This window comes from Amblyomma americanum, chromosome 2 (genome assembly GCF_052857255.1).
Source record: "Amblyomma americanum isolate KBUSLIRL-KWMA chromosome 2, ASM5285725v1, whole genome shotgun sequence".
Classification (NCBI taxonomy): Eukaryota; Metazoa; Arthropoda; class Arachnida; order Ixodida; family Ixodidae; genus Amblyomma; species Amblyomma americanum.
The window spans coordinates 54240113-54250114 of record NC_135498.1 but is presented as its reverse complement, the minus strand read 5'-3'; positions in this window follow the sequence as shown (position 1 = coordinate 54250114).

Here is a 10002-nt window from a genome sequence, read left to right as displayed (position 1 = left end):
CGCGCAAAACGTACCAGCGTTGGCTGCATTGCTCTTTCCGGAGCAAAGAAGGCTCTCAATCATCAGCTACTTCTCGCGTGTCTTCGTCAGACGTTAGCCCAAAAGACCCCTGTAACATTTTCGTTCTTTTTACTACCGCCCTCGCTCTGTTCGTCGATATGTGGAAGCACAAAAGATCAAACTAGAAACGGTCCGAAAGACTGGTGTGCTGATTAAGAGAAGTGGCACGATTCTCTCTCAAGCCAAGGACTCTGACGTGAAAATGTGCACTTTTTTTATCACCGGAAGCGTAAGCAGAAAGACCTAGAACTTTACCTGTATAGAGAATTATCTGGATGGAAACATGCTCCACAGCCCATATATATGTACCGATCCATTAAATGCGCCGAATAGAAGTCACGGCTCGAGAAGGCCGCATATGCTGTGTCGAATAATGCGGACTGCTTTTTGTCCGCACTGAATATCTATTAGTTAATTCGATAGCATTAAAGGTCCCGCTCACGAGCAAAATGTAGTATCCGACCATTCATCCGCGTCACCAAATGGCAAGCTCTCCATTTGCCAAAGTGTGCAGGTCACAGTGAAATTAACTGCAATAAATTCAATGTCACTGTTGCCCACCGTGGCACTGCGCATCAGATCATTGGTCGAGACACAGACAGCATCCCGGTAGCGGAAGTCTACTTGTGTGAAAATAGAGAGTTATAGAATAGCACTATCCACAATCCGCAACCGTGATCCGCCTCCGCGAGGTGCCACTGCGCATGCGAAGATCGCCCTATGGACGCCAGATGGCGCTGCGTTCGCGAGAGCCGCGTCGGGACCAATCAGCATGTACCCAGCGGTGCCTCGCGGAAGCGGATCACGGTAGCGGATTGGGGATCGTGCTATGCTATAACTCTCTAATAAGCACAAGCCCCACAGGCGGCTGCGTTTTTTTTTTTTTTGAGAGCCACCTGCCGAAGCAGTGGCACACCGCTTAACCGCGACACCACTGCATCATGCGTGGTATGAGAACTCCCAGCGCTCTATGAATCCATGAAAGATATAGAGCACGTACTTGCACGGGACAGATCTTTAGCTCTATCACATTGTGCTCTAAAGGATAGGTTAAGCGTCGGCCAAGTTTTTGCAACAGCTGCTCATAAACTTCGGAATTTCTCGTTCGGCCGCGGTGGTTTCAGCCTTTCAGTTAGTGCAGCACTGAGTATTTGCTTTTTCTAGAAGAATTTCTGCCAAGGGTCTGCCTCGCTATTTCTTCGCTTTTCCTCCCCTTATTAATTCATTCCATCCGCTCTGCGGTTCCATTTCAGTGGAACATCACGACGAAGTAATAACAGCCGTAACGCATAGACCAGTTGCAACGTTCCTGATTAAAGGGCAGAAAGGCCAACCGAAACAGCGTATACCCCTAATACGTTGCTCCACTAGTCGATATCTTGTTATCAGGCCCTCATAATACAAATTTAAAAAATTGCCGCAATGTTTTACTCGAGTGGCCTATGTGGCCCGATTAATTACATGCGAACTCCCGATGAAGGAGAATTAAGCCTCAGCCATGTCTGCCCTTTACTGCCTACGGCCATTCCTGTCTGAGTGCATGGGCTCGGAAGACCTAAACAGAGCTTGTATTCCACGTTGCGCAAGTGTCATCCGAGCACCCAGACTCTTGTTCGCAGCTAAGCACGCACCACTTGTCACCCACAGCCAGAGGATATCCGTAATGTCGATGTCGATAAGATAAGGGACGCAGAGAACACGATTAAGATCATCGCTCCAGCTTTCCCGGCGACAAGCTCGAACGACATCCGATCAGTAAAGGGTAACAAGAAAGGGATGGGGGAGGCAAGACGTAGGATGTACGGAGCTATACTTAAAAAAAAGGACAAGAAAAGCCCTCTATGGTTGCATAACCGTTGTACATTACAGCGGCCTTGTGTAGGATTTGGAGCAAGACACTAAGCCCACCTTTTCTCATCGCTGCTAAAGGCGCCCTTGCATCGCTACAATAAGAGATGAGAACAAGTTTTTGGTGCGCTGTTTCCTACGTCTTGTTTCTAAATGATTATCTGTCAATAAGCTAGCCCTAGCTTTTCTGAGCGCTATAGTGAAGCCATCGAAGAAGTTTTAATAGATGGGCTGCCTCATAGTTGCTCTTTATCGATATTAGATATTGATAACAAGACAAATGTTGTTGTAGATAGCAGCTTACTCATTGTCTAGTTAATGGGGCAAATTCTGAAGCCCGAAAATGATCCATATGTGATTTTCTTCAAAGGATTAAAATGCTTATTTCGCTTGTATCCAGTTACCAGCAAGCTAGTGTACATGTTCCTATTGTTCCTTAAAGACATTATTAAAAATTCAAATATAACACCTAATGCGAGTAATATGCCTGACTGATACATTGTGGGCTGTCAGCGGCTACAGGTGTTCGAATGATGAAATTTTTTTGTCGCTAATGGTTCAGCGTTTTTGCCTCGACGCTCTTTTTCTGAAGCCAGTAATTTACAGAGATCTTATTTTATGACCGCAATCCAGACTGTGTACGTCTTCTTAATGAGGTTCAGTACTTTTCTTTTATTTTATTTATTTTATTTAATCTGTTTATTTTATTTCAGGTTATTTTTGTTCATTTTTTATTTATTTTTTTCTAGTACTTTCATTTAATTTTTATTTTTTGGGAGACGAAGACCTAGTGGGTGGATACGTGTCCGCTTTTAGCTCTGTGTTTTCGACTGTTTTTTCGCGTGTGGCGTGGGTTGGACAGTGCCCTCCGTGAGAACGAATGCCGACGACGCCCCTGCGGAGAAATTCCCGACAAGGTAGGCTCATTCTCAACTAAAAAAACTCAACCGGAACCCTCAGGCGCAAGCTAGGTTTAGCTCGGCGCTGCCGAGCGAGGCCGCGTTACGCGTCTGCATGGATTCTGCGACGACAGCTACGCGGGTGCCCGCTGTGTTGCCACCTGACGTAGCTTCCATGTCCACGCAGTCGTCAGCGCCTCCGGGCCTCCAGCCTGCGCCGTCTTCCGATGCAACGGCTTTGGCCTGTGACATGGACTGCTCCACCGCCTCCGTGCCCGTAGCATTCCCTCAAGAAACTGTGCCCGTCGCGCAAGTTCAGTATTCCCACCAAGGGCCGTCACCAGCGTCTGAGTGCCTGCCACCTCCACATATGCTTCCCGTGAGTCAAGCCTCTTTGCCACCTGCTGTGAACTCGTTCCACGTTACCATCAAGCCTACATTGCGCTTTGATATGACTGCCATCCCTGTCCGGAATGTTCAAGCCACAATTGACCACGCTCTTGGCTCTTCGAAGTACTGCGGGTTTGTCGTCCATCGCCCATCGAACACCATCACGGTAAACTTGCCATCCTTGATGAACGCCCAGAAAATGTGCGCAGTTAAGCGGATCCCCCTGGATGACAGGAAGCATGTCCCGGTACAAATACATTTTGCATCCGGTCCTGAAACACTCCGCTGCATGGTTTATCATGTCGACAGCACAAGCCCTCCCGAGGAGGTGCGCGCAAATATTCGCTGCTCAATTCACGTAGTACAATAAGGTGACAGTTTGGGCGCAACAGCGCAACAGCAGACAGCGTGTGTGTTCTTTCATGTCCTTGTCTGCTGTTGCGCTATTTTATACGTCACGTTGTACGGCAAGCAAGGCCTATGGGGCGCCGTGGCTCATACCTGCTCATCCTGCAAGGCCCGTTGACTCTCCCTAAGTACCTTACCTACAACGCTGCGATCTTCACACCACAGCCCTTCTGACCTCGTCGTATTTTTTTGTTATCACTGCCACAAAGAAGGATATATGCAAAATACCTGCCCTAATCCAGCACCTGTTGCTGATAAGAATGAACCAACGAATGAACCAACAGTTCCTTGTGCCCTATGCAAATCGCTGGACCATGACATTCGCTCCCCCGCGTGTCCAAAGAAGAAGCAAGCGAAGAAGCTTCACAAGTCGCCTTCAAAAGTGAATGTTCCTACAAGTAATCGCTTTGCAGCTCTCGGATGTGACGACAACGGCTTCCCTGAACTTCCTTTATCTGATCCCGCTGCTCGCCATACGTGTACTCACCAGCGTTCATATGCACAAGCGGCTCACCTTCCCGGATCAAATGGTACAACAAAACGACATGTTCTTTCATCATGTGCGGATACCACAGGTGAAGACACAGCTTTAGACAATGCCATCGCAGAGGCTCGCCGCCGACAAGACGAGCTCACCCAGCGCCGGGAAGAGTGTCGTTCTCACTCCTCTCGAAGAATTCTAATAACTCGGGAGCAATCATCACAGGAATCACCTAGGGTAAGCACTGGCCAACAATCAGGTGCCGACCACCTGTAAACCGTGACTACCCCGACAGTGGATAAGATATTAGCGCTCATGAAGCAGGTGACATCCCTCATCGTAGAAGCTCTTCGGCCTCGTCATGGATAGCGCATCATCTATGGTGATGCAGTGGAACTGTCGAGGATTCGCTAATAAAGCCTCTGAAGTGAACATCCGCCTTCGCGACGTAAAGCAGAAGGCATGGGCGTTCCTACTGCAAGAGCATAATTCACTCCCACGCCTTTCAGGTTTCTGCGCATACCATTCACCCTCTCTCCCTGATCGCCGTTGCACCGCCTCCTCCCTCAGCCCAGGTAAGTCTACAATTTATATTCACAGTTCAGTTCCGCATACACCGCTCGACCTTTCACGGTGGTGCAACACACGTCAAGAGGTTGTCGCCCTTCTCGTTAAACCTGCACGCACACCCCTTATTTTAGTTTCATTTTATGGTCGTCCTGGCTCCGCGTCTCTCAATCTGGGATGGGTTCGTTTTCTACGTTCTACCAACTTGGGTATCCCTATACGAGTTGGTGGTGACTTCAACTGCGCACACATTTCGTGGTGTTACCCATCGGATTCCTCAAGGGGCACACACATCCAAGAGAGCTTTTCAGATCATCCCTTTCAACTTTTAAACCACCCAAATACTTCTACCCGCCCACGAGGTGGCCCGTATTAACCTGATTTGACTTGGTGGTTAGGCTCCGGTAGCCCTCGTTGGGCTGTTGATTCAGATACTTGGGGTAGTGATCACTGCCCTGTTTTTATCTTCCTCACGCCTACGCGCCTACGGAAAATACGTCGCAGCGTACGCATAACATCATGGGACTCTATACGCGAAGACAATCATTTATCTACATTCAACCCATCCTCACCACTGTCTACTCTCTCTGCTGTTCTCGCGACTCACACTATTACCACTATTGTATATTAAGACGACCCAAACCCGGACATACACCTCCTGAATCGGTGGGCTCTTCGTCGCCAGGCGGATCTTTACGCCACTCGCCACCCCGATGACCCTTCGGCTCTTCCTACTCTTCACCGCGCTACCGCACGGGCGCGGCGCTATGCAAAGCGGCTAGGCACGCAACGATGGGCTGCATGGTGTGCCCACCTGTCCTCTACGCAGGGCAATCGAAATCTTTGGAGTGCTTCACGCCATGGAGCGCCCTTCTCAGGTTGCAGATTACACAGAGAGCATTCGCCTCGCGCTGAATGTGGATGAGGACACATTTGCATAACAAGCGGCCCGTCAGTTTTTTGCACACCATGACTGCACCGCTACGTCTCCGCCTGACTTATCGGTTACAGAGCCCTCCGATGGGATTACTTCTGACCTAACTATGGCAGAGCTGCTGGCCTCCATTGAACGCCTAAAAACTTCCACTACTCCCGGGCACGGCTGCATACCTAACTCCTTATTCCGCAACTTGGAAGGGACGGCTTTGCAAACCCTACTTGATACTTTTAACGAAGTGTGGCCTTCTGGCGTCATGCCGGGAGACTGGAAGTATTGTATTGTGGTTTCAATACCCAAGTCAGATCAGCCTTCAGTATATCTCTCGGCCATTCGTCCCATTTCTCTTACACCTACCATCTGCAAGCTTTATGAAAACTTTTATTCCTTTTGTTCGAGCCCTAGAGACCGTCCCTTCCATCCGTGTGCTTGCGTATGCTGATGATTTAACCCTGTGGTGCTGTCATCCAGATGCGTCTATCCATCGGTCGGTCCTTCAGCACGTGCTGGATGTATTGACTTCTCGCCTCCCACATGTGGGTCTAACACTCTCTCCTACTAAATCATGTTTCATTCGCATTGGAAATAAAGCCGCCTTACGGAAAGCTCCCCCTTTATATTTTACGGTACATAATTCTCTGATTCCTCAGGTAGAAACTGTTCGTATTCTTGGTCTTCTCCTCCATACATCTGGGACTGGCACCCCGTGGCTGACAGCCACCCGTAAATCGGCTCACACTACTCTAAGTCTGATTCGTCGCATTGCTATTCGCTCTGGTGGCGCACGTGCTCATACGGCCCGCCAGCTTGTGCGCTCTATCCTTCAGCCACGGATAGTATATCAGGCTCAATTTCAACGTCTCACCCGCAGACAGTGGGACTCCCTTGAAGCTATCAATCGTGAGGCTATGCGCGTCATAACATATCTGCCTCGTTTAACACCCACACCTGTGCTACAGGAGTTCGCCCAACTTAATACACCCAGTGAAATGATCGACCAACGGGTGGCAAATAGAGCTCGAAAACAGTCTCTCAAACTCCATCGTTTAAAGACACTTCCACCGTGGTCCTATTGCCAGCTCACTGATAATCGCCCCACTGTTTCCCCGTCGGTATCAGCAGCGTATCTGCCTGAAGGGTGCATATTATACACGGATTCATCTCATTCTGCAGAGAGGGGAGTTACTGCAGTGTATAGTCCATCTCATCCGCATCTCAACTCTCGCGCAACGTATACTGCGGATACGTGCACTCCCCTGGCATTGGAACTTCAAGCCATTTACAATGCCATTGCTTCCCTTCCGCTCGTTCCAACATTCAATACAGTTCACATTGACACCGACTACCGGGCCGCCCTTAAACAGCTGAAGGCTGTTCGACGAACGTTCCAGATTTCACAATCTATTCATGTGCTCTGCGCAAAGTATCCATGTCCTGTGCGCATACACTGGATTCGCGGCCATGCCCAGGATCCACATAACATTCAAGCGGATGCTATGACTCATCTTCATACATTAGACGATCCGCCACCTTCCCCTCTTCCCCCAGATCCGTTCCTGTCCCACGTTTCCGATTCCGAAGTTCTGCGCCAGCGAACACGCGCTCTAATTCCTCCGTGTTCTCACTCTCTCCCCCGTAGTCTTACTCGGTAGGAGGAGGTATCCGCGCGCCAGATTTGGGCAGGGGCGGCTCTGACATCATCTGTCCGTCATCGGTGGCGCGCAAAAGATATGCCAGCAACTGGCAGGTGCCCTCACTGTAGCTCAGCACCGGACATTTGTGACTTGCGGCACTTGTGGACGTGCCCCATGACGGCTGCTATCAGAAAACGGCTCCTCAGGGAGGTGGGCCTGCGGTGGAACCGCGAACGTGACTATGTGCAGTGAACTACGAACAATCGTTTCATTAGCAACCTGTGCGACTACCTGAGCGCAACGGGTCTTCACTCCTTCTTTTAACTTTCAATCTCCCGCATTCCTTTCCCTTTTTTCACCTTATGCCTCATAGCACACTTTTCGACTAAAAAAAGTACTTTTATTAATGCATTTATTCAAAAAAATACGTACCAGTCACCGCCTTCCTCAAACGAAATAAGAAACGCAAGGATAATTCTTACATAAAGAGCAGTTGTTCGTTAGTCGTCAACTTTCTGCGCAGCCGCGTTTTTATTGTTTCATACCGCCCTCTTTGTTACGTAAATATGTACCAAGTAGTGAAGCCATCATTTAAAAACGAAAGCCTGAGGAGTTACAAAGCCTTTAACAATTTTACAGATCTCATTTCGGCGTTCTCATTCAACCATTGCATCATTGCATAGTTTTTCTTCTTCCTGGAGAAGTTTGTCCGCACAGTGTCTTCAAGCTAATGTGTCCCTGCTCTGCTTTGCAAAAGAACTTATAGCGTTTTCACAGCACCTGACGTCCTGAATCAAACAATTAAAATCCTATTTTCATGCAGGCCTTTTTCACGCAGGCTCGTAGAGAGAGAGAGAGAGAGAGAGAGAGAGAGCGTGTGTGTGTGTGTGTGTGTGTGTGTGTGTGTGTGTGTGTGTGTGTGTGTGTGTGTGTGTGTGTGTGTGTGTGTGTGTGTGTGTGTGTGTGTGTGTGTGTGTGTGTGTGTGTGTGTGTGTGTGTGTGTGTGTGTGTGTGTGTGTGTGTGTGTGTGTGTGTGTGCGCGCGTGCGTGCGTGCGTGCGTGCGTGCGCGTGCGCGTGTGCGTGCGCGTGTGCGTGTGCGTGTGCGTGTGCGTGTGTGTGTGTGTGTGTGTGTGTGTGTGTGTGTGTGTGTGTGTGTGTGTGTGTGTGTGTGTGTGTGTGTGTGTGTGTGTGTGTGTGTGTGTGTGTGTGTGTGTGTTTAACACTAAATTATGGATTATGGAATATCAGAAAAAATTAAATTAAAATTGGTTTTTGGGGAAAGAAAATGGCGCAGTATCTGTCTCTCTCGCGGTTCAGGTGTCAGCGGACACCTGAACCGCGCCGTAAGCGAAGGGATAAACGAGGGAGTTAAAGAAGACAGGAAGAAGAGGTGCCGTAGTGAGGGGCTCCGGAATAATGAATTTCTGGTTTCTTGGTGGTTTAAGAAAGCAGATTGAGCCCATAAACTACGAAGATATTTTTGTGAAAATGTTACTGGCGTTCTTTTCGCTGTTTCATTACGTAAATATTTATATTAGCCGCTACAGTTACTTCTGAGAATATAAAAAAGCTAGCAGTTAAGTAAAGGAAAAATTGTATGGCGATACTATGTCGATCTTGCGGCAACAGGTACGCCAATGTGCCGCATGAAGGGGCGATGGTCCGCATGGAGGTAATTTACGTGAACGCGGCTGGATACAAACTCTTTAGTCCAGCGTCAGTTTAGGCGTAGTTGTTCAGTTTTGTGTACGAAAGGAGCATAGTAGAAAAGGATCTAGGAAGCGATAATTAGTTGGGTGGCAGCAGCTTAGTGCTAATTGGCTAATTTCCCGTGCTGTGAAGGCTCTCCCGTTGAAGAAAACACTTTTCTGTCCCTCTCTCCCTGTATCCTACCTGTCAATTCTCTCTCTCTGTTTCACCCACTGCTATGCGCATTTATGCTTTCACGCCCTGTACCAGCCCATTCAGGCGCCGATGCCGTGCTAATGTTGAAGAGAAAGGAGGAAAGAAACTGAGCGAGAGGGCAGGAACAGTATTTATCGTTGCCGCTCTAGTTGACTGAGATCTCGTTTGTGCTTGCGTACGAGTGCATGCGTAATTAGGGATCGAGAGTGTTACGTTAAGTGCGCCGAGCCGCCAGGAAGTGGGGACGCAACGCTGCTTCTTTGACAAAGGGTGACGCCGGCAGACGGCGCCAGTGGCTTCTGCTTGGCGCACAAGGCTGCGTCCTGCCCGCCAAGTGATGAGCCATTAACTGCATGCCAAAAGCAAGAAAGGAAAGAAAATGAATATGTGTCTGAATAGAAACAGAGTGCACTTGTCATTAGGTAATGGGAACCCGGTGGTGGCAGCATGCGAATATGCTGCGCTTTTTTTGTTTTTGCTTAAGCGCACGGGCGAGGGGTGTATTTGCCCTTTTTTGATTTGCAAGCCTTATGCAAGGGAACAACGTAATTCTGTAAGGAGACTCTTCCCACATCTGTTAACTCTTTTCACGGCCCGATGAAGTTTTTGTTACTCTATGACATACTGTACAAGTGTTTATGTATAAGCTAGCAAATACTTCTTGATTCACCAGCCGAAACACTCTACGCTACAGAGTTAAAGGAAAAAAATTATCTTTATTAATCTCTGCTCCGGAAATCCATCATCTTTCAAATTTTTCACATCAGGTTTACCTGGGGTAAACAAAATTATCTCTATAACTTTCTTCGAGCAAGTTAGCTTAACTACACTTACGAAAAGTGAACTAACAACGTTTGGAAGCAGATTTATTC